Here is a 24,827-nt window from a genome sequence, read left to right on the forward strand (position 1 = left end):
CTCTATACCTTTTAAGTGGGGTGTTTAGCCCATTTACATGCAAGTTTAATATTGATATATGTGGAATGATCCTCTGTCATTGTATTATTAGCTGGTTGTTATGTAGACTTCATGGTGTAGTTGCTTTAAAGTGTCAATAGTTTATGTACGTAAGCGTGTTTTTGTGGTGCTGCTAATGTTCTTTCATTTCCATGTTTAGCACTCCCTTAAGGACCCCTTGTAAGGCAGGTCTGGTGGTGACAAATTCCCTTAGCATTTGCTTGTCTGAAAATGATTTTATTTCTGCTTTACTTATGAAGCTAAGTTTGGCTGGATAATTCTTGGTTGGAAGTTCTTTTCTTTAAAGATGCTAAATATAAGCCCCAATCTCTTCTGGCTTCTAGGCTTTCTGCTGAAATGTTCACTGTTAGCCTGATGTGGTTCTCTTTGTAGGTAACCTGCCCCTTCTCGCTAGCTGTCTTTAATATCTTTTCTTTAGCATTGACTTTGGAGAATCTTATGACTGTGTGGCTTGGATTTGGTTTTCTTGGATAATGTCTCACAGGGTATCTCTGAATTTCCTTAATTTGACTGTCAACCTCTAGTGAAGTTGTGGAATGTTTCATGGACAGTATTCTCAAATTTGTTTTCAAAGTTGCTTGCTCTCTCTCTCTCCCTCTCATGTATGGATTCCAATGAGTTGTAGATTTGATCTCTACATAATCCCATATTTTTTGGAGGTTTTGTTCATTCTTTTTTCTTGATTTTTCTCTGACTTAGTTCAGATATCCAGTCTTCAAGCTCTGAGGTTCTTTTCTCCATTTGGTTTATTACACTGTTAATACTTCCAATTGTGTTATGAAATTCTTGTAGTGAGTTTTTCAGCTTGATCAGATCAGTTTGGCTCTTTCTTAATATGTCTATTTCATCTTTCAGCTCTTGTATCACTTCAGTTAATTTGTTAGATTTCTTGAAGTGGGTTTCAACTTTCTCCTGAATGTCTATGATCTTCTTTGCCATCCAGATTCTGAATTCTATGCATGTTATTCCAGCCATTTTAGTCTAGTTAAGAACCATTGCTAAGGAGCTAGTGCAGTTTTTGGCAATAAGATATTTTGAGTTGCCAGAGTTCTGATATCGGTTCTTTCTCGTCTGTGGGGGCTGATACTGCTTTAATCTTTGAAGTTGCTTTCCTTTGGATGGGGTTTTATTGCTTTTATATTCTTTAATGCCCTTGAGGATCTGACTGTCGGTTCAGTCAACTAGTTTAGTTTCGATAATTTCAGTGGACCAAGGCTCAGCTTTTTACTCCTGGGTTGCCTGCTGTAATGCTGGGGGGCTGGGACCAGGCCCAGTGCTTTGTTCTCTGGCCCTTGAGGTTAAGCCGCTGCTTTGCTAGAGGGGCCAAGATGTAACTGGTCCACTGTCAACAACACTCTGATGGGGGTGCTGGAAAAAGTACTTTATCAGAGTGGTGGCAGTGAGGTCCATGCTTGGGCACACATGACAGCAGCAGGAGGAAATATTGTTTTTAAAATTTTTATTTTATTCATTTAAGAGAATGTTAAGGGGTCATAAATGAATTTATTAGCTATAGAAGCTTAATTTCACTTTATTCATTTTAATAATATTCTGTATTTCACAGATTAACATATAATTTAACTTTTGAAAATGTTATCTATGTCTCTAATTGTGTTTTACTGCATACAACTTATGAAATTACTTTCTAGTGTTATAATAATTGGCATTAAATATTGCTAAAAAGTATCAGGAGTTCTATAAACTTGAAGAAGATTTCTTTGATATATCATTTTTATATGCTATTAGAAGTCTCGTGAAATGTTAATACTTGATAAATTATTACTATATATAAAGTATATTTCAGAAGGCTGAAAATATTTATTTGGTAACTAAAGGCACATTTCAATTTGACAAGATTGGAATTTGTTGTCTAGAACACTATATATTGCCCTAACATCTCAATTAGCCTACCTAGTAAACACATTTGCTATTGTAGTGAGCAAGCAGGGATTTTTCTGTGTGGTTTTGTTGTCTTTCAGTACTTCATTTTAATCAGAGCTGAATTAGAGAACTGGGAATGTCAGACCTGAAAGGAACCAAATGTCAACTTTATCATTATGTTTTATGAGACTTTGCCAGGAGATTCTCCATTTGTTCTTTTAGTTCATATAAAAGCAAGTATAGTCATGCACTACATAATAATACTTTGGTCAATGATGGATTGCATACACGATGGTGGCCTCATAAGATTATAATGTATTTCTGCTGCACTTTTCTATGTTCAGATATGTTTAGATACACCAGTACTTACCATTTGTTACAATGCCCTACAATATTTATACAGTAACATGCTGTACAGGTGGGGTGGCTCACACCTGTAGTCCCAACATGTTGGGAGGCTGAGGCAAGAGCATCCTGTGAGGCCAGGAATTCCATACCAGCCTGGACAAAAGAGCAAGACCCTGTCTCTAAAACAAAATCCAAAACAAACAAACTAAAAAACCCGCATTTAAAAAACAGTTGAAAATGTTTACTATTTGTATGTGTTAAGCACTTATTATATAAGCCAATGCTGTTCTATGAGCTTTACTTGTGTTAATTATTTTTATAATTCTCAAAACAATCCTATAGTTTAGGTGTATTATTTTTGTTTTATATATAATGCAACTGTAGAAGGGTTGTTACAGCACAGTTTATTTATAATGGCCAAATCCTTCAGTGGCTTATAAAAACAACTTCATTGTATGAAAATAGTAGCCCTATCAGTGGACTAAAAGGCAGTACTTCCACTAATTTGGGCAAGTCACTTAGACTTTTCTGTCTGTATTTACTAAGGTTTCATGCAATTGTAACATCATCTGATTTTATTGCTTAAACTCTAGGAATACTGTATTTTTAATTATTTAATAACGTAATGATGTGAGTGAATTCTATTATGGTGTCCAGGGTGACAAAAATATTGTCCCTAGGAGATATTAAGAATAGATGTTAAAACTAGGTATTCTTTTGTCTTTGCTTCTTTGTTAATATCTGTGGAAATTCTTTGTATTAGAAAATCTGTAAGTGAAGAAAATGTTAAAGTAGCTTATTTAACAACATGTGTTTTTTAAAAAGTTACCTTGGTTCTAGGTAACATAAATCAATATGAGCAAGTTTATGCAAGACAGGGAATTGATTGGAATAGTCTGGAATGTCACAAAATCTAAGGAAATATTAATGTTCAGATCTTATGGGAGATGGAGTTCAGATCAGCTCTACTCCACGAATCTTAGTGGAGGATTTAATGTTCCTTCATTCTGTGGCTTAGCCATTAATCTCAAAGACTTATCTCTAAATCACCCAATTCAAATTATTGGGTGATAATTTGATTGGCCCATTTCACATTATATGCCCACCCTGTTCTATTATTTCTGGCTAGAGGGCCATGTTCCCTTAATAAAAGAAAAAAGGTCCTTGCTGTTGGTAGATATCTTTATAGATGAGGAAGGCAGTTCTCAAAATAACAGACCAGGATATACATGCCAATATGATCTATGTTAATATTACAGTTGGGAAAACCATCAGAATAAAGTTATTTTTCCTTCCTTCGCCCATGTAATAAATGAATTACAAACATGGCAACAATACTACCTGCTTTACTGAATCCACACTCTCTATAATGTGGCCTTATAGCTCCGCTCATCTAGAGATGGAGTCTTTGAATCTGAGCTGGCCTTGTGACTTGTTTTGGCCAAAAGACATCGTAAGTTATGTAGTGTTAGTTCTGAGGCCTGGCCTCTAGCGTCTTTTTTTTTTTCTTTTATCTCTATCCATATCTTGTGAAAAAGCCAAAACCATCCTTCTAGCTTCTAAAAGACACCTCCTAACAGTGCCATTGTGCAGCCTATGGCCACAGTGTGACTGAGGCCTTTCTAGACCAGCCAGTTTTCCAGCCAACTCACCAGCTGCTTGCGGATGCATGATGAACAAGCTCAACCAGGATCAGTTGAGACTGGCTTAGTTCAGTAGAACCACCTCACTGACCCATAGACTTATGAGCAATAATAAATGCTCATTGTTTTAAATCATTGAGTCTTGAAGTTGTTTCTTTTGGAGTAATAGCAAATATGCACACCCAATTCAACAAATAACTATTTTTCCCCAATTTTTTAGTTTTCCTGTATAGTGAAAATAGTTTTCCCATTTGGTGTTAGAATGAGTCCTTAGTTAAATGTAAGAATGCGAAGTAACTCAATTTTCCCAAGATTATTTTATATTCTATTTGGTGAAAATAGTTATACGTATTTTGTAGAAAATTTTGGCTTCTCTCAAGTGTTTTGTAAACTTCTATTTTTGAAATTGATTTTGTGGTATAGTTAATTATCATGTGATCACCAGACTGCTTATTTGAACATTTCAAATTATTTTAGCTTTGCCTGTCCAAATGTGTTCTTTTTCAAAATAGCGATAGAAATATAATTATACATAAAGAATATAATGAGAAGAAATCAAACACATTTGTTTTGCTATAATAAATACAAATAAGGATTCACATGAGTGAAATACTTATTTATGAATTTCTAAAAGTGAAAACCAGCTATGAACTCTTTTTTTCCTGTTCCAACTTCTCATAATTTTTAAATTCATTTATTATTATTTTCAGTAAAGCTTGTGCTTCTGATCACAAGTGGATGTATCTAGACTGGAATCAAATTCAACTTATAAACCCAATAGAGAATCATTGACCTCCTCATACTGTTGGATCTTCGTTTCCAAACATCTCTTGTCAACTTTTTTTATTTGTACAAATCTATTTCTTATATTTTTCATAAATACCTTACATTAATTTCCTAATATTTACATTTTTAAAGATAACTTTTGATAGAATCTTGGTAATGTACTTTTTAAAAACTATGAACATGCACACATGACATTCTCATTGATTCCATTAATGTGATTAATTGTATTACTGGCTTTCCAAATGCTAAATTTCATGTGCATATCTGGCATAAAGGACACTAGGTTATGAGATCATGATATAATTCTTCACTGTGCTGAGACAATGATTTCTAAGATTTAAAATTTTTAAATTTACATTCATATGTCCTATGTGTCTATAAAACTTTTTTTTAACTTTTAGGTTCAGGGGTACATGTGCAGGTTTATTTTATAGGTAAATTGTGCATCACATGGTTTCAGTGTACAGATTATTTCATCACCTAGGTAAGAAACATAGTATCTGATAGATAGTTCTTCAGTCCTCTGCCTCTTCCCACCCTCCACTTTCAAGTAGGCCCCCATGTCTCTCGTTTTATACTTTGTGTCCAAAGGTACTCAGTGTTTAGCTCCCACTTATAAGTGAGAACATGTGGTAGTTGGTTCTCTGTTCCTGCATTAGTTGGCTAGGGATAATGACCTCCAGCTCCATCCATGTCCCTGCAAAGGACATGATCTAGCTCTTTGTTATGGCTGCATAGTATTCCATGGTGTATATGTACCACATTTTCTTTAATCTGTCATCGATGGGCATTTAGGTTAATTCCATGTCTTTGCTATTGTGAATAGTGCTGCAATAAACATACACATGCATGTGTCTTTATGATAGAATGATTTATATTCCTTTGGGTATATACCCAGTAATGGGATTGCTGAGTCTCATGGTAGTTCTTTTTCTAGCTCTTTGAGGCATCATCACACTGCTTCCACAATGGTTGAACTAATTTACACTCCCACTAACAGTGTATGAGCAGCCCCGTTTCTCCACAACCTCACCAGCAACTATTTTTTGATTTTTTTAGTAATAGCCATTTTGACTGTTGTTAGGTGGTATCTCATTGAGGTTTTGATTTGCATTTGTCTAATGATTAGTGATGTTGAGCATTTTTTCATATGCTTGTTGGCTACCTGTATGTCTTCTTTTGGAAAGCGTCTGTTCATATTATTTGCCTACATTGTAATGGGGTTATTCATTTTTTGCTTGTCAATTTGTTTACTTTCCTTATAGATTCTGGATATTTGACTTTTGTCAGATGCATAGTTTGCAAATATTTTCTCCCATTCTGTGGGTTGTATATTTACTTTATTGATAGTTTCTTTGGCTGTGCAGAAGCTCTTTAGTTTAATTAGTTCCCATTAGTCAACTTTTCTTCTTGTAATTGCTTTTGGCATCTTCATCTTGAAATCTTTTCCAGGTCCTATGTCCAGCATGATATCTCCTAGTTTATCTTCCAGTGTTTTTATATTTTTAGGTTTTACATGTAAGTCTTTAATCCGTCTTGAGTTAATGTTTGCATATGGTATAAGGATGGACTCCAGCTTTAATCTTCTGTATGTGGCTAGCCAGTTATCACGGCACATAATCTGCTGTCCAAGTGCTTCCTGGGGGAACATGGATTGTGCCTGCCTGCAAAGTTCAGGCAGATGTACATCTGCTGGACTGGAAGCTCTAGCAGGTATGGCTTGCCTGGCTATGAGAAAGTGGAGGTAGGTGTAGTTGTTCACCCTGCCATCCATGCGTTTCCCTGGACAATAGGAGGCTGCACCCTCTTGCTGGCTTCACACAGAAATGGGATTTCTGGGCTGGAGCCTTCAGCAGGTATTTCCTACTTGGCTACCAGTGATGGGGGTGGCTGGGGTTGCTTGCCATGCTGTCTGTTTTTTGCCTGGGGCAACAAGAGGCTGTGGCTACCAGCTGAGTTCAGAGAAAAGTGGGACTGCTGGGCCAGAAACTGGCACTGAACTTTGTCTGGTGATTGGGGGTGGTGCAATCTTATTGCTCCCAGGCACCATGACTGTGGACTCTGCTGGGGCTATGGTGCCCATGCTGGTCAGCTCCAAGGCCCAAGGCTTGTAGTGGTTCCCTTGGACTTGAGAGTTGCCCTTGCAAAGCATCCACATGGTGCTGTGCCTGTCTAATATTGCAGTGGGGAGTGTAGGGGGCCAGGTGCATTCTCCCATTCCTAGTCTTTCACAGTTCTCTTTGGAGAATGTGAATCCCCCAGAGGGCTCTCCCTCATTCACATTTCCCATGTTGGAGAGGTTCTCCTGGCGCCACACTGAGTCTAGATGGGCTGGTACCCAGCTTTGCTCCTCCCTTGCTCTCTGTGTCACCCTGCTGCCTGATGGATCCCAATGTGGTTTCTCAGATGACTGGCCTGTAGGATCTGTGTTCACTAGCCCTTTTGTTTCCTCTCTGTGAGAGCAGCACGCATGAGCTGCTTCTAGTCTGCCATCTTGATCTTTTAAAATGAATTATATAGTGTGTTTATTAACTTATATAGAAATAGATTACTTTCTGTCATTTACATTTTTGATTCTTTCCAAATTGCTTATAATATGTTAGTGGAATAGAATAGAATTAAGAACAGAATTACACAGTTCAGTCTGATAGATTGGTAGTTTGATAGATAGATGTAAAAATGGATGGAATGCATGGTAAACTGGTTAGTACAATATCTGGTATGCAGTTTTCCCTCAATAAATATAAGTTGGGTATCATAGAGGTTTGTTGTTAAAATTATTGTATACACCATGGGGAGGTATTAATCTTAAAAATAAAACAATTGTTGAGAAGTAGCGTCATTAAACAGAATATTTTGAAAATGTCATGTGATGTTCTTCATTATGATTTAATTTATTTGCCTGAACAATCAAAATTGTTCATAAAAGATGACTCAGCCTTGGACCTTTTAAACAGCTGCAATATAGAGCACTTTACTTAAAATACGTATGCTGCAAGATACTTTTCAATTTAGGATTTGGAAAGGTGGTGGCAAAATTATAGTTATCAAAATGGTGATTTTCAATAAGTACTGTAATTAGCATGCATTGCTTCTAGAAATTATACTTTTTAGCAATGGGCCATGACTCACTTGTATTTGCATATAATCAGTGCATGTTAGAAATGAATGTCCATTTATCTTCAGAATACAAAGAATGAAAATGTGGCCTAAAAAGCGATGTTAATTAAAATACCTTATCAGATCCTACCCATATCTTATATGAAATGTTATTTTTGTGTTCCGCAGAGAACTCTGTTAATATTTAGTTATGTGCTCTTTCAAATTTAGTCTGTGCCAGGCTGTGAAAGCCACTGGAGAGCTCCTTCTTTTCTCTGATTCCTGGACAAATAGACCAAGAATTCTCTTTAAGCATTTGGTAAATATGTGTAACTCCTCTTGAAGCCACCTGCCACACCCACGCCTGTTGTAAAGAAAGCACCATACTTCATCGCAACAGATTTTTCAGAGTGAACTCCATGGAATAAGTCTAACAATTGTTCAGAACTCGCAGCAGACATCATTTGTTCCTTTGCTCTCAGAAGCTTTGGCTCAGATGCTTATCACTGTGCCTGAGCTTTCATATCTGCCTTTGGGTTCCTCTGATCTGGGGACCCTTCTTGACTCCTTTCCTGTCTTTTTTGAATCATGTCTCTCTGGCATGATTTTGGATCAGCACCTTGTTTTAACTTCAGTACACCAGATTTGCTGCATTCAGAGAATACTTCCATCTCTAGATCCAGAAAACAAGTTACCTCCTAGGAGACCAGCTTCCAATCTTCTCATGACAAGAGATATAAATACTGGGAATTCTTGTAATAAGAAATTTAATTTCAGCTTTTCTAACAAGTGACTCTCACCAACTTACCATTCCCACCAAATATACATATTCTAATCTTTGATAAAAGGTCGATGATATGTTCTTGCTTTTCTCTTTACATATATTTTATCAAAGTTTTCAGGTCATTGATTATTCTTTTATGTGCTCAAATATCCAACTTAATTTTAAATTCCCCCAAACAGGAACTCCTTAAAAAAAATCTCTCTGTTTCTGGGCAATATGGTGATGGAAAAGCTTGTAAATATCATCAGTCTTATCCAGCTCCTTCATTATCATGTAAGGAAATGAGCAGATTATCTTTATTGAAAGTATACTTGTTAAAACCTGATTGGGTGAGCACAGTTAGCATTGATTTCATTCAAGATTTCAGAAGTTCTAGCATTTGTGAAACACTCATATTTAGATTAGACATTTAATAGATGTGTCTCACTTGCAAAGAAAACATTCACCAGACTTTCAATAAAAGTGTATATGAAATCATCTAGAGATTATGACATTTAGTATGACTAGCCAAGATAATTCTTATGAATTTCTTTGAAAATGGGGAAAAAATGTCCAGTTGCATCCTTCTAAAGCTGGTTTCTAGAGATAATTTTTTACTAATATTTTAAATAAACTACTTCTGATTGAATCTGTATACCCAAAAGTATGTGCTACTGCATTAATTTTCAGTTTAATTCAGGATATCACATTGAATAATATTATGTAGTATTGACAACTAGTATTATATTTAAAGCAGCCTACAGGACAAATGGATTCCTGTAGACATTTATTTAAGAACCTATACTTTTTCTCAGAGAGAAGTTAATTCTGACTGCTGGATACAGAATGAAATCTTGTTCTGCTGACTTAGTTTGCCTTCTCTATTTCCCATGTGGTGATTCTAAATTCTCTGCATTCTGTGTCACTGTTCTCCAATTGATAAAGGAGTTCTGGTCCTTAGTTACCTTTTGCCCAGAATGTAATGTTTCTCCAAAGTGCTATCATAATGAAGTTAATTTTGCTCTCATAGTCTCAGGCTCTGTTTGTTGGCAACTGATAGGTGTGCTGGATATATCTTAGCTTCTTGAGTATGGCTGAGCAAGTGTGTCCCTGGTTCTATTTAAGTGCTTTTTAATATAAGAAAGTGATGCTTAAAGAATGAAAGTGATTTTTTAAATGATGTTACTTAACTCCTGAATCTATACTCAATTTACAATAATTTATTTTTCAAATTAGCAAAATGGTATAAGTTATTTTAAAAAATCAAACATTGCTGAAACTTATAAGGTGAAATAGTAAAATTTCAATTCCCTAGAGTAATTCCTTTAACAAACATTTTTCTATACAAGTTATGTATCTGTTAAGCTTGCTAGTAACATCTAAGTGTGAAGCAAACTTTTTTTCCTCTCATAGCCTTTTAATTTGCTCAATGTGATTAGTTTATTCATTGTATGGAAATGTAGGAAATTCCATGAATTTTGGTTTTATTTAAAGTAAAAAGATCAGTCTCGATTCAAAATACCCAATTTCATGTAATAGTCAATATATTAATGTTCATTCAGAGATTAGATGTCACGATGCCTGGCTCCAGCTAAGGCTGCTGTGGAATAAGCCTAGAAAAACCTGGAGGAATCACGTCAGCTTATTCTCTCTCTTTCTTATGAATGTCCTCAATCAATCTCTCTCTAGCTTCTGCTACTGATTTCTTATGGTTTTGGCATTTTTGGTGGAGGAGTTAGCCGGGTTAAGGAAAATTAAAAAAAAAACATATTTGACAGGCACAGTTGTAAGCTAGCTTCATTTATAAAGAATTTTTTTTTAAATCATCTGTGACTTCTTCACAATTTCTCCACCCCCATAGCTGGGTGTTGAGAGATAATTCTCCATGGGTCTTTTACATTTCTGTCCATCTTGTAAACAGAGGCACTGTATTAATATGTTCTGGACATCTTTTTTGTTACTGGACATCACATTTGTATAGCAAACAGCCTTGGAAGAGAGAGAGAGCATCTATCTTCAGAACAAACAAAAGACATGCTTAATTCCTTTTATAAAAATGTTGGATTCCTTAAATTCAGAGACCTGTTCAAGGCTGGGTATGAATGTACTCTATCCATAATAAAAGAGATTGTTTGTTCAACCCCTGACATTATGACTCAATAGAACTGTTTTAATAGGCACCTCAGATAACAGTCACTTCATGCATCATGGTCAGGTGCTAAGTCTCTACTAAGGCCCATATGTGCTCCAGAGTTGTTCTCCAGTAAGGAGAGCATCACCGTGCTTCAGAAACTGGGGTAGAGCTTGCACTTTATGTAGTTATTTAATTACTCCAACACCATATAAAGCTCTCTTTCTCTGATGAATTTCCTTTGTACCCTTGTCAAAAATGAATTGACTATGTATATGCAGGGCTATTTCTAAACTCTGTTCTATTCTATTCTGTTGATCTAGTTATCTTTATATCAATATCATATCATGTTGATTATTGTCACTATTACTGTATATTAAGTTGTTCAAAATCAGATATTGTAAGAAATCCAATTTTATTACCTCTTTTCAAAGTTGTTTGACTGTTTTAGGCCTTTTGCATTTCCATATGAATTTTAGGATTGGCTTGTCAATTTTTACCAAAAAATTTGCTGAGACTTTTATTGGACTTCTGTTGAATTTACATTTGTAAATAACATGATAAATAGTGACAACTTTATATTTAGTATTTTGATCCATGAACACACCATACATCTCCATTTACTTATATCTTTTTAAGTTTCTTTCAGCAACAATTTGTAGTTTTCAGGGTGTAGATGTTTTGTCAGATTGAGGCTTCAGCTTAAGTATTACCTACTTTCAATTCTATTATAAATGATATTGCTTTTGTAATTAAAATTTCTGACTGTTCATTGTTAGAATATATTAATCTTATATATTGATACAATATTGTATCAATTTAGGCAACATTGCTAAATTCCCTTTTTAATTCTACTTTTTGTCAATTTTATAGGACTTTCTATTTAGATGATTATATCACATGAAAGTAAAGACAGTTTTACCTCTTTTACAATCCTAGTGCCATTTATTTCTTTTTCTTGCCTTGTTACACTGACTACAACCTCCTGTCAAATGTTGAACAGAAGTGATTATTCCTAACCTTAGTGGTATAGGAGCAAATATTTTACTATTAGAATGATATCGACTGTGAATTTTTTATAGATGCTCTTTGTCAGTTGAGACAGATCCTTTATATTCATAATTTGCTGAAACAATTTTAAAATCGGAATTATATGTTGGCTTTTGTCAAATGATTTTCAAACATATTCAAGAAGATTGTATTATATGATCTTTTAAAACTCAATATGTAAATATGGTGAATTACATCCATTATTGAATGTTAAACCAACTTTGCATTCCAAGCATAAACTCCACCCTTTAGTGTTGTGGTATGTTTTTACACAATGTTGAAATCAATTTATATAATTTTGTTAAGATTTTTGAATTTATGTTTATGTGAAATATTGGTCTATAGTTTTCTTTTAATATCTTTTCTGGTTTTCATAGCAATGCTGGCCTCAGGGAATGAGTTGGAAAGCAGTCATCCTATTCAATTTTCTGGGAGAGTATGTTTAGAATTAGTATTATTTTTCTATGAATGTTTTGCTGAATTCACTAATGAAAACATTTTTACCTGAATTTTTTTCAAGATAATTGGCTACAAATTCAATTTCCTTAAGAGATATAAAACAATTCAGGTTATCATTTCTGTTTTAGTGAGTTTTGGAGATTTGTGTGTTTCCTAAAATTTGCCTATTTTATCTAAGTTGTCACGTTTATTGGCACAAAGTTGTTTATACTGTTATCTTATTATTCCTTCAATATTTGTATAATCTGTTGCAATATCATGTACCTCATCCTAACACTGGTAATATTTTTCCTCCCTTGTTTTTCTGAAAAGTCTGGCTAGAAGTTTATCAATTTTATTTGTCTTCTCAAAGAACCAGCATTTGGTTCATAGATTTTCCTCAATTGTTTTTGTTTTCTATTTCATTGATGTCTTCTCCTGTTTTTAAAGTGTCTTTTCTTCTGCATATTTTGGGCATATTTGCTTTTATTTTCCCAGTTGTTTACCATAGAAGTCAAGCTCATTGATTTAAAAACTTGTTTCTTTTCTAATGTAGATATTTCTGTTATAAATTTTCTTCAAAGTACTGCTTTAGTGCTGCTAAAGTATGTTTTCAATTTTCTGGAAGAGTTGTGTAGAATTGGCATTTAAAAAAATATGGTATGTTGTGCTATTATTTTTAATGGTTTCAAAATACTTTATTTTCTTTTACCTGTGTGTAACTTAGAAAAGTATTATTTAGTTTTTAAATATGTGGGGATTTCTCAGACATATTTCTGTTACTGATTTCTAGTTTAATTCTATTGTGGTCAGAGAAAATACTTTATATGATTTGAATCTTTGAAAATTATTAAGACTTATTTTATGTTTGACAATATGGTTTATGTTGGTAAATGTCCTCTGTGTACTTGAAAAAAATATATTTTCTGTTCTTATTTTGTTTTATTCGTGTTAATTAGGTCAAATAGAAAATGTTGCTCAAGCCTTCTATATCTTCACTGATTTTGAACGTACGCTGTCTATAAATTATGGTAAGAGAGGTGCTGAAGCCTCCAATTATAAGTTTATTTCTAAAAGTATTTCTGTTAGGTTTTGCTTCATAAATTGGAGATATATTATCAGGTGCATAAATGGTTAGGTATATTATGTCTTCTTGATAAATTGACCCTTTTATATTTATGACATGGCCTTCTTGGTCTCTGGTAATATTATTTTCTTTGAAATATATTTTGTCTAATATTAATATACCATTCAAACTTTATTTTAATGTTAGCATAGTATTGTTTTTTCAGCCTTTTATCTTTAACTTTTTTATGTCTTTATATTTAAAGTGGATTTGTTGTAGACAAATAATGAGTATTGCTTTGTGTCACAATCTCATAATTTCTACCTTTTAATTGCAGTGCGTTTGGACTATTTCATTTGATATGTTATTGATATGATTAGGTTTAAGCTTACATTTTGCTATTTGCTTCATCTCTCCCTTGTTTCCCTTTTTCTTTTTTCTGCTTTTTTAAATTAATTGAGCATTGAAATTATTTTATATTATCTCCTTTGTTGACTTATAATTTACAACTACATCTTTTAAATATGTGAATTAATTCTTTATCATTGGCACTTAGACAGCATGGGTAGCTACAAAATAAAATTTTGTTAGGGCAAAAATATGACATACTGTTTCTTACAAGGCCATAGGGGTATTGAAAGCCTCTAACCTGCTTATTCAAGATCCACATGATTCCTTTCTCTTCTCTCCAAATTCCATGATTTTAATTGCCTAATTAAGATGAACTTCATTGCCTAATCAACTTTCCCAGGATGTTTGTGGGTTGATAATAGTTCTTGTTCTTGTCTTAATATTCCAGGTTTGAAAAATGAGCTGAGCAACTAATGTTAACTGCCTTTATACTCATCTCTTTTACCACCTTTCCCCAGCATCACTAGTATCTGAATTGCCAAAATTCAATTAAAACTAAAATTTATTCTTTTTATTCGAGTTGTTGCTTACAGTTTGTAGTGGACATTTTTGCCTTGTTACAGCTTAGATTCTAGTGATTATATACTATTTTACATATAGTATAAGAGTTTTACAACAATATGCTTTTATTTCTCATCTGCTAAATATTGTCTTAGTTTCATGTCTTTCCTTCTACATTTTGTAAACTCCAGACATATCACATCTTTATAATTTTTGTTTAAACTCTAAATTATATTTTAAACAGTTTTAATAATTCTTAAGGAAAATTATGTTTATTCAGTGAGTTACCATTTCTGGTCTTCCATATTCCTTTCTGTAGAGCATTCTGACAGGATTACTTTCTTTAACATTTCTTATAATACAGTATAGTTCTGCTGTTGCTATTTCCATTTAGGTTTTGTATTTTATTTCCCTTTTGTTATTCAAAGAGATTTTAGCTGTGTTTAGAATTCTTGGCTGACAATTTTCCTTTCCTTTTAGTATTTCCAAATGTTATTCCAATATCTTTTGATTTGAATTATTACCTATTAGAAGTCTTATGTCATTCTTATCTTTCTTCTTCTGTACATGTTTTTTCTCTTTCTTTAAGATTTTAATTTTTCATTAGTTTTACTCAATTTCATTATTAAGTGCTATTGAGTACTTTTCTTCCTATTTTTATACTTGGAGGTTTCTTGCAGTTTCTAGGATTTATGATTTATGGTTTTTATCAGATTTGTAGTGTTTTGACAATGATTTCTTTAATTTTTGTCTTCTCTCATTCTTCTCTTCTTTGGAGGATTCCAATTTTGAAGGATTCCAATCCTTCTTTGGAGGATTCCATATGTTAGGCTGCTTAATATTTTCCTAAATGATCTGATTATTTTTTAAAGTCTTTTTTACACTTTGTGCTTCATTTCAGATCCTATCCTATCTACTGCTATTCTTCAATTTTATTAATTTTCTTCTGTGTGATTTCATTTGATGTTGAGTCTATCTGCTGTATTTTTCACCTGCATTGTGGTTTTCATCTCTAGAAGTTCAATTTAGGTCTTTTTACATATTCCATGTCTCTACTTAACAGGTTTAATATTTTATGTAGCTTTTAGATATATGTACATATTCCATGTCTCTACTTAACAGGTTTAATATTTAATTTAGCTTTTAGATATATGGAATTCAGTTATTAATGGTGGGTGTAATGTTTTTGTCAAATAATTCAATCATGTACATCATTTTAGGGTCTGCTTTTATAGATTGATTTTTCTTCCAATAATTGGTCTTATTTTCCCATTTTTTTGATTGCCTGGAAATTATTTATTAGATGCAAAAAATGTAAACTGTACCCTGCTGAGAAATGGATAGTTCTGTATTCTTATACAAAAAACAAATGTTGACCTTTGTTACCTGACCTGGTTAAATATTAAAATAAAATAAAGTTAAAATAGATGGATTATTTTGAATCTTGCTTTTAAGCTGTTAGATGGAACCAGGACAGCATTTATTTTAGGGCAATTTTGCCCCACAATTGAGGCAATTTCCTTTTGTGGCTTTATCTAGTCTTGATGAATTATGAGGATTTCTACTCTGGCTGTTGAGAATGGGAAATATTGCTGTCTCTGTGTAAGTTTCATAGCTTTCAACCTCTAATCCTTTTTGTTGGTTGTTTCCTTAAGCAGATTAATCACAAGTGTGTACTGATTAGTACCAAGCTGGAGACTTGCATTTAACCTCTAAAGCTCTTCCAAACTCTGTCTCCTTTAAGTTTTCTCTTGTCTTATACTCTGTTATTTTTGAGCCAGTTTTTGCCTCCTTATATTTCATATTTATTCCCACAACTCAGAGAGATCCAGTGGTCTCTGTGAATCTCTTCTTGGGTTTTCTGGCCCTGCACTATGGTCTGTAAATTATCTGTAGGTAGTGAACTGGACAATTATAATTTTCTCATAAATTGTTTCACATCTCTTGAGATCACTGACCTTTTACGCTTGTTGCTGTAGTCTGGAAAACCATTGCTTCAATTACTCTGTCTGGTATTTAATTGTTTTCTGGCAACAGAGTAACTCTGGTTCTTGTTACTCCATCTTGACTAGAAGTAGAAGTCATGGAGTTTGTACGTGGAGTCTCTTATTGGGTCTTGATAAGGAACCAATTCTTATCCATTACAGATATTTCTAGCATCGTTGAAACCTCATTGGCCCAAGATATAGGGAAGCTTCCACCATAGCTAGTCTTGTTGCAAAGTCTTTTCTTACTCTCTGCTCTACTCAAAAGAGATAAACTTGTGGGTCATGCCATAAGTGGATCAAAGCAATATTCCCATGTGCAGTGTATTCTACCTCAAAAATGGACTCAAGTCCACCAAATGCTTTGCCACTTTTGCAATGGTAGGAGGCACGGCTTGAATAATTTTCTGCTTTTCTTTATGAGGGGTATTTTGGCATTCTCTAGTCAAGTGGATCAATACACAATTCACTGATAAGTCAGGCTTATGAATCTTCGTAGTGTTTAATCTCAGACCCTCTAGCTTGTAAGCACTAGGGCATATAAATTACTTGACATTTGTTGCTCACTACATCCAATTAGCCTGATATCATTAACATAATGGATCAACCTGATGTTTTGAGGAATATCAAGTCAGTCAAGATCCCTATAGACTATGTTATGATAGAAAACATGAGAGTTAATATAGGTTTGTGGCAAAACAGTGAATGTGTACTGCTGTTTCCTTGAAAAAACAAACTGGTATTGATTATCTCTACCAATGGGTAGGAAAGTAAGCATTTGCTCAATTAATAGCTGTATGCTGATCACCAGGTGCTGCATTAAACTGTTTTAGTAAAAATTCCACATCCTGCATTGTAGCTTTGCTTGGTTGATTGAGGCTACTAGTTGATTATATTTATGCTAGTTCATTATCTACTCAAAGTACATTTTTTCAGGGATAAAATACAATAACTATAAAATGATTTGATTGAGACTATCACTCCTACATCCTCTAAGCTTTAATAGTAGCTCTAATCTTTGAAAGTATGCTCAAGATGCAGTTTTGTTTTTGATTTATTCTTTTGGCTCCAGTGCAGAAAGTGGTTTTGGGGCCAGATACATAGAGTATTCATTCCAATTAGATGTGTGGGGACTAGTATATGATTACAAAGTGAGTCCTTAGACCTGTTGGACCTATTGTGAGACAAAATTGAACAAAAACTCCATTTATTACCCATCCTCTATAAACCTAATACATGATGTGAAGAAGCATGATGACATTTTGAGTGCTTTGGTACCAGTGCTAGCTCAGTCCTGTAGCGTGTAGTTCTGTGTCTACAAGTCTGTCTCTACAGACTCACCATACAGAGGTTACCTGGGAAATTTCAAGAACATAAGCCTGAGATTGAAGTTATTTGAAAAACCTGGAGAATGTCTTACTTTTTCCGGTGTTGGAAAATCTCCCTTTGTCTTCTGGTGCTTATCTTAGAAGCAAAGCTATTGACTGATAGTATTGCCTGATAGTAGCTCTTTAAGATAGTATTGAGTGAGAGCTATTGCCTGACAGTAGCTCTTTCAGACTGTTTGTCACATAGCCATGTTATTCTCTAGTTGTGTAGGCTAGAAGTTTTTCTGTCTTGGCGGCACCTTATAGCTACTGTTGGATTACTAAGAATAACATTTTATTTTGACTATTTCTGCATGTCCTGAACTTAGAACTGAGTGCCTTTCTTCTTGCCATGACTTCTTGGTTTGAACCCACTCATTTTCTTATTCTTTTATTTGCCATTCCAGCAACCTCTTCACTGGTAGCATCAATTAAGATGGAAACTAATAAAAACTATAGTCCTGAAATGTGCCTTTCACTTTCTCTCCCTACTTCAACTTCTACCGTTAGCCTCTTTCTTTTGGGTGTATCTAGAGACTAAGCCACTTTTATAGGCATTCAACACAGCATTGGTTTGGGGTCTTTTAAAGATTTCATTATGCATAAAATTCACATATTGATATAATGTTAACTCAAAAGATTATAAGATATTGTGAGTCCGAAAGAAGAATCCTGTAAGATGCAGTTTGATATTGTCTTTGACATTCTCCATTTTCAGGAAAGTTATTTTACCTCCTAGATCTCTTTTTAAAAATCATCTTACTTAATTGATTATTTTCAGAATAAAATTAATATATTTTGAAAAATTAATTTTATTTTAAACAGAACCATGTATTGTGATACTGAGGATGTTTTGATTAGGGTTACTAAGTCTCAAAATAATACAAAACAAAGATAAATACTCAGATTCCATTAACATTCATATAATGTCTTTCATGTAACTTAGCTCATTATTATTATTTCTAATGATTATTGTTACTTAGTGAACTTGAACAGGGTTTTTTTTCTGTTAAATAAAAGTGATACCTGTCTCCCAGGTGTACTGGAGAATTTAAATGTAAAATTGCTGAGCGCATTAAACAGCATGCCATAAGATTTCAGTATATGTTATCTTCCCGTTTCTCTCCCTCTTCCCCCTTAATATCCAAAATGAGATCATCAATCCTGAGAGCTATTGTCTTAACTACTCAGCTTATGTTACCAGATAGTTGCATAAGGAATTTGATTATGGACTGAAAGGCATGAATGTGAAGCCATTAAAATAAATCCCCAAATGTGCAAAAAAGAAAGCAGAAGAGAGAGAAGGGAGAACTAAATTATTTCATCAATGGACCATGTTATCTATGTGATTGGGAGTCAAGTTTATTTCTTTATAATATTATAGACAGTTCATTAAGCCTCTTTCTTTCTGTTCTGCTAGACTATTCACTATTAAGCTCATAAAATCACTACCAGAGCTTTCTAATTTTTTTCCAAAAGTGTTTTTGCAACCAGCCTTTTTATTCTATCTACATTAATAACAAATTTAGTTTCCCTGAAGCAGTTCTTCCATATACAATTCCCACCCACCCAAACATTTATTGGTCCTCCATTCCCAATAGAATAAAATCTAAATAAGTTAGCCTCAAGACCCTCCTAGAACATCCTAGTGATGTCTACCTTGTATTTGCTTCTCTAGATCCATTCTCCACTCTTTTTCAGTTACTCTTTGGCTCTGGGTGACTGATCTGCATAAACTCCATCAATGAGACCTCCAGTGGGAAATAGAAACAAAGGAAGAGGGTCAGGTCAGGGAATTTATTTACCCAGCTTCTTCTTTTCTACAAAAAGTCATGCATCTTGTCAGGCATCCCACTCCCCAAGGCTCTCTCCTTCTGGGGTCTGGAAATTCCCACACCTCACTCCATCCTTCAGGCTGAGGGGTGGAAATGGTTTTTCCTAGCACTGGAATACTGCCATATTCTTGTGGCTTTCCTACACTCTGCACATACCTTTGTAAATGTTCCCTGTATCAAAACTCAACTCGAATAACCCAATTTCAATGTACCATCTGTTGCCTGGCTGTTATACCTCCCAAATTTATCTCATGCCATACACTCTTTTCTTTAAAGGCAGATGGTTTATTTATTGTAGGCATAGTGGTTCAGAGCACCCAATTTGGAATGATAAAGTATTGGGTTTGAATTCTGATTTTGCTACTTATCAGTTCAAAGGCTTTGGTCAAGTTATTCAGCTTCTCTGAGTCACAGTCTCTTCATCTATAAGACAGGAATAATAATAGTAGTCACCTTAAAGAGTTATTGTGAAAAATAAAAAAGTTTATAGATCTTTAATAGAACAGATGCTGAAGAAATATGGTTTTGGCCATGAATGTTTCTTGAGCATGTATACCTCATGATTTTTGCTGCCACATCTCTTTTTCTATTTTCCCCTCCACTTAAGTTGATCAGTTTTAGGTCTAATTAAGAGCCTAGTTATTCTATAATCTCTTGTGTTTCTCAATTTTTATGACCCTTGCTCCCTGGAACTCTCCTTTGTGTTTTGATTTGTATAGGTCTCCTCTCCCTAATTACATTGTTAACAATCTGATGACAAAACTTTTCATTTCCTTGTATCACCTCTAACTAGCTCAGTGTTGGGAACATAGCAGCAGCTTAACAAATATTTGCTTGGTTATTTAATTTTAATCATTTAATTTCAATTAAGGCAGGTAAATTTTATAATGCAATTAATTTCAATTAAGGTAGATAGGCAAACTGTATAATGCAAATCTCCAGAATAGATTTTTTGATTATCACGGTGCCCATTTCAGGGTAGGTACTTATTTAATATTTGATGATTTTTGGTAATTATTATACAGATAAATTATACAGTAATACCATCTAAGTGCCTCACTGTTTACTGTGTAGACATAACCTATACCTGTAATGAGATCCTTTTTATTAGCTATCAAAGGTTAATGATCTAAGCAGGTTAAAAAACACAAAAAGGAAATAGTATTAATGTCAATATATTTGTTATTAATTCTTTTGTCATCTTTTAAATATACCAGATTGTAGTCTCATTAGAATACTAGAACTTTGTTATATTTTATATTGTACTCACTGTGGAGTACTTATGGGTCACTCAAATAACATTAAACTACCGAAGGGCTCAAACACAAGAATCAGCTTTAGTTTCTTGTGAGCAGTGTAACTTACCACCTCTCTTTAAATATTGCATTTAATCTTGTCTTAATAAAAAAATTAAATAAAGTTATAGCCTGTAGGTGGCATTTGAGTCCACTAATCACTGTCCTGTGCTTATCTTGAATCTTTATGTTGGTGATTCCAGTACAGCAGCATGTCTGTAACTAGTGTTGGTTTCTCAGTATGATGATGAAGTTTAGTGATATCTTAGACCATAAGCTACTATAAAAAATCCTCACTGAATCCTGCCAGATTCCTGTTGGAATGCAGCAACTCCCCAAACTTCTGTCCTGTTAGTAGAAATGAAGTATAGTACAAAAAAGCAATGAGGCCTGCCTGACTGATGTACATATCCCTGACAGTGATCTTGGTGGTGTTTCATGGGAATTAAATGTAAGTTGATTGTGAACAGTGAGTTAGCTGATGATTAGAAAGAGTTGGGGTTGGTTTCTTTAGAGGCTAAGAGCACAGTGAGATGAGTCTTGTTTGGTTTTTGATGTAACACATTAAGAGATTTAGGACTTTTAGAATTAGGATATTAATTGTCCTAATCACCCAAGGTAATATTTTTAAGCAATTGTCCTAATCACCCAAGGCAATTGCTTAAAAATATTACCTTGTCTTAGTTGTCCTTATCACCCAAGGTAATATTTTTAAGCAAAAGTACATGAAAAAGTAAAAATTAAAAGATGTATTTATGTGCTGAATGTCTTTATGAAGATAGTTTATTTTGTTCTTTTTATTGACATGACTTATTTTCTTCTCATACATAGCCTTTATATGAAATAGGGTGAGAGATGCCCATTTTGGAGTATTTATAGGCCTCCAAAATAAAGTTAAACTATAGGGGCCCAAGTACAAAAACCAGCTTTAGTATCTGGTAAGCAATATAACTTACCACCCTTATTTAAATGTTGCCTTTAATTGTTTTGAATCTTGAACCTAAAAATCCTCAGTCAGTCTTTTACCTACTTTTCAGATTCATACAAGATGTAAAAAAGAGTATTTGGGCAAACTCACTGTTCATTTACTTTCTGTTGTATTAACATGTACACCACTAAAATCCCTTCTTGGAAGTTGGGGAGAAGTGGGTTCATGTATAATACCCTTCCCTCTTCACCTCTCTACCTGTCCGTGTAGAAATATTGCAGGTACTCACAAGTATGGATATTGTCTGTTTTTGTTTAATCAACTGGTACTTGTGCTGTTTTGAATATAATCTTTGGGTTGTATTGAATGCAGAAAATGATTGCTTTTTAAAGATCCTTCATAATTGGAACCTTAGATATTTAGATCAAAATCAGTATAATATTAATCTATCCAGTTTACTCTCAAACTATCAAACACTTAGTTTGTCTTTGTTTTTTTGATACCAACAATATGAATTACATTACTATTAGTTGATAAGGTTTTTCAGGTAAACAATTTGAATAAATATATGAGTTTTCAATTTCTGATGATATAGTGGTCCAAAGACCCTTAACAAACCTTTCACTTCAAAATAATTAGAACATTGAAAAAACGTTAGCAAATATATTAAATTAATTATTTTTTTTTACTTTGAAGTTCAGGGGTACATGTGCAGGTTTGTTACATAGGTAAACTTGTGTCATGGGGGTTTGTTGTATAGATTATTTCATCACCAAGCTATTAATCCTAGTACTCATTAGTTATTTTTCATTATCTTCTCCCTCTTCCCACCTTCCACTCTCTGAAAGGACCCAGTGTGTGTTGTTCCCCTGTATGTGTCCATGTGTTCTCATTATTTAGCTCTCACTTATAAGTGAGAACATGTGGTATTTGGTTTTCTGTTTCTTTGTTAGTTTGCAAAGGACAATGGCCTCCGGCTCCATCCATGTCCCTGCAAAGGACATGATTTCATTCTTTTTTTATGGCTGTATAGTATTCCATGGTGTATTGAGCTGACAAGAAAATAAGGAAAATATTCAGAGACTAAAAACAGAATGTAAGCAGAAGTTCAGAAAGTTCAGCAAGCACAGAATAGCTGGCCATACTGGGGCAATTATCAATTAATGATAACTCTGAAGATCCATTTTCAGAGGTTGGGGAAAAGAATGTAAACCCGGCCTGCATAAGTTAGGGAAACTGAAAGAAGATTATTCCCCAGAGGCAGGACCGAAAAAGCTATATCCTCAGTAGAAGAAGACATTCACCCACCAATGGAGATAGGAAGAACACTCCCTTGTTTCAACCATGGTGGTGTAGAAAGAAGAAAGTTTGTAACTCAAATCCTGTCCCCACATGAATTTATGGCCCAAATTCACACTCTCAATCTGGAAACATTCAACTTCATCTAAAACTTTATTTTAGGTGATATTTGATTAGGAGTATAGCTGAAGACCTGACAGAAACAAGAACAGATTCTTTAGTAAAGAATGCAATTTCAATCCAGGCTATAAAATTTACCAAAATGAAAGTATATCTGAAATTTTGAACAGAAAAAATCTACAGTAATAGTTGGAAACCTCAATATCCCATTCTCAGCATTGGACAGAACATCTAGAGAGAAAATTAACAAAGAAACATTGGATTTAAACTGCACATTAGATTAAATGGATGTAACAGACATTTACAGAGCATTTCATTCAACAGCTGCAGAAAATGCTTACTTATAAGCACATGGGACATTCTCCAGGATAGACCATATGTTAGACCACAAAACAAGCTTCAACAAATTTTTTAAAATTGAAATCATGTCAAGTATCTTCTCATACCACAATGGAATAAAACTAGAAATCAAAAACAAGAGGAAGTTTAAAAACTGTACAAATACATGGAAATTAAACAATGTGCTCCTGAATGAGCACTGTGTCCATGAAGAAATTAAGAAGATGAAAAAATTTCTTGAAACAAATGAAAATGTAAATACAACATACCAAAACTTATGGGATACAGCAAAAGCAGTGGTAAGAAGGAAGTTTACTGCAATAAATACCTACTCCACAAAAGTAGAAAGATTTCATATAAACAACCTAAGGAACTGGAAGGAACTAGGAAAGTAAGAATAAATGAAACTCAGGAATTAGTAGAAATAAAGAAATAATAAAGGTCAAGAGGCAGTAAATGAAATAGACACTAAAAAGAAACACAAATAAATAAAATAAACGAAATTAAAAAGTTATTCATTTGAAAAGATAAACAAAATTGATAAACTCCTAGCTGGACTAAGCAGGAAAAGAGAGTAGACCCAAATAAGCAAAATCAGAAATGAGAAAGGAATTATTACAACTGATACCACAGAAGTACAAAAGATCATCAGAGACCATCATGATAAACTACACACTAACATTAGAAAACCAAGAGGAAATGGATAAATAAAATCCAAGATTGATACAAGAGGACAGAGAAAACTTGAACAAGACTAATAACCAGTAAGGAGTTGGATTCGGAAGTAAGAGATCTCCCAACAAAGACAAACTCAGGACAGGATGGCTTTAGTGCTGAATTCTACCAAACTTGTAAAGAAGAACTAACACTAAATCTTTTCAAGTGATTCCAAAAAATAAAAAATGAGAGAATTCATTCTAACTCATTCTATGAGGCCGGCATTAGCTTGATAACCAAAACCAGAGAAGGACACAACAACAAAAAAAGAAAATTACAGGCCACCATCCTTGACAAACATAGATGCCAATATCCTCAACAAAGTAGTATCAAACTGAATCCAACAATGTATTAAAAAGATAATACACCATGCTCAACTGGGATTTATTCCAGAGATGCAAGGATGGTTCAACATATGCAAATCAATATCTTGTGATTCATCGCAAAACAGAAGTAAAAACAAAAACCTTATGATCATCTCAATAGATGCAGAAAAAGCATTTGAAAAAATTTAACACCCCTTCGTGATAAAAAAAACCCCTCACAACTAGGCATAGAAGTAATATACATTGAAAAAATAAAGACCATATATGACAAAGCCACAGCCAACATCATACTGAATGGGGAAAAGATGAAAACAATCCCCCTAAGAACTGAAACAAGACAAGGATCCTTAAAAAAAGGCACAATGACTGGGTGTGGCATGATGGCTCATGCTTGTAATCCCAGCATTTTGGGAGGCCAAGGTGAGTGGATTGCTTGAGT

The 24,827-nt window shown here is 34.0% G+C and overlaps 1 long non-coding RNA gene across 3 annotated transcripts in view; it reads left to right on the plus strand.

The window, feature by feature from the left end:
* LOC107974828 (uncharacterized) overlaps positions 1–24,827 on the plus strand; it is a 182,032-nt gene that overhangs the window by 94,253 nt on the left and 62,952 nt on the right. Inside the window, exons 1-2 of one of the 3 annotated variants that reach the window (XR_001717870.3) lie at positions 10,794–10,877; positions 13,159–13,230. The exons of 1 other annotated variant lie outside the window; for it this stretch is intronic. This is a non-coding gene — a long non-coding RNA (uncharacterized LOC107974828). Of the gene's footprint in view, positions 1–10,793; positions 10,878–13,158; positions 13,231–24,827 lie in introns of those variants that run through there. One more of the 3 variants, XR_001717872.3, reaches the window with a different exon arrangement.

Source organism: Pan troglodytes, chromosome 4 (genome assembly GCF_028858775.2).
Source record: "Pan troglodytes isolate AG18354 chromosome 4, NHGRI_mPanTro3-v2.0_pri, whole genome shotgun sequence".
In the NCBI taxonomy this organism is placed as follows: Eukaryota; Metazoa; Chordata; class Mammalia; order Primates; family Hominidae; genus Pan; species Pan troglodytes.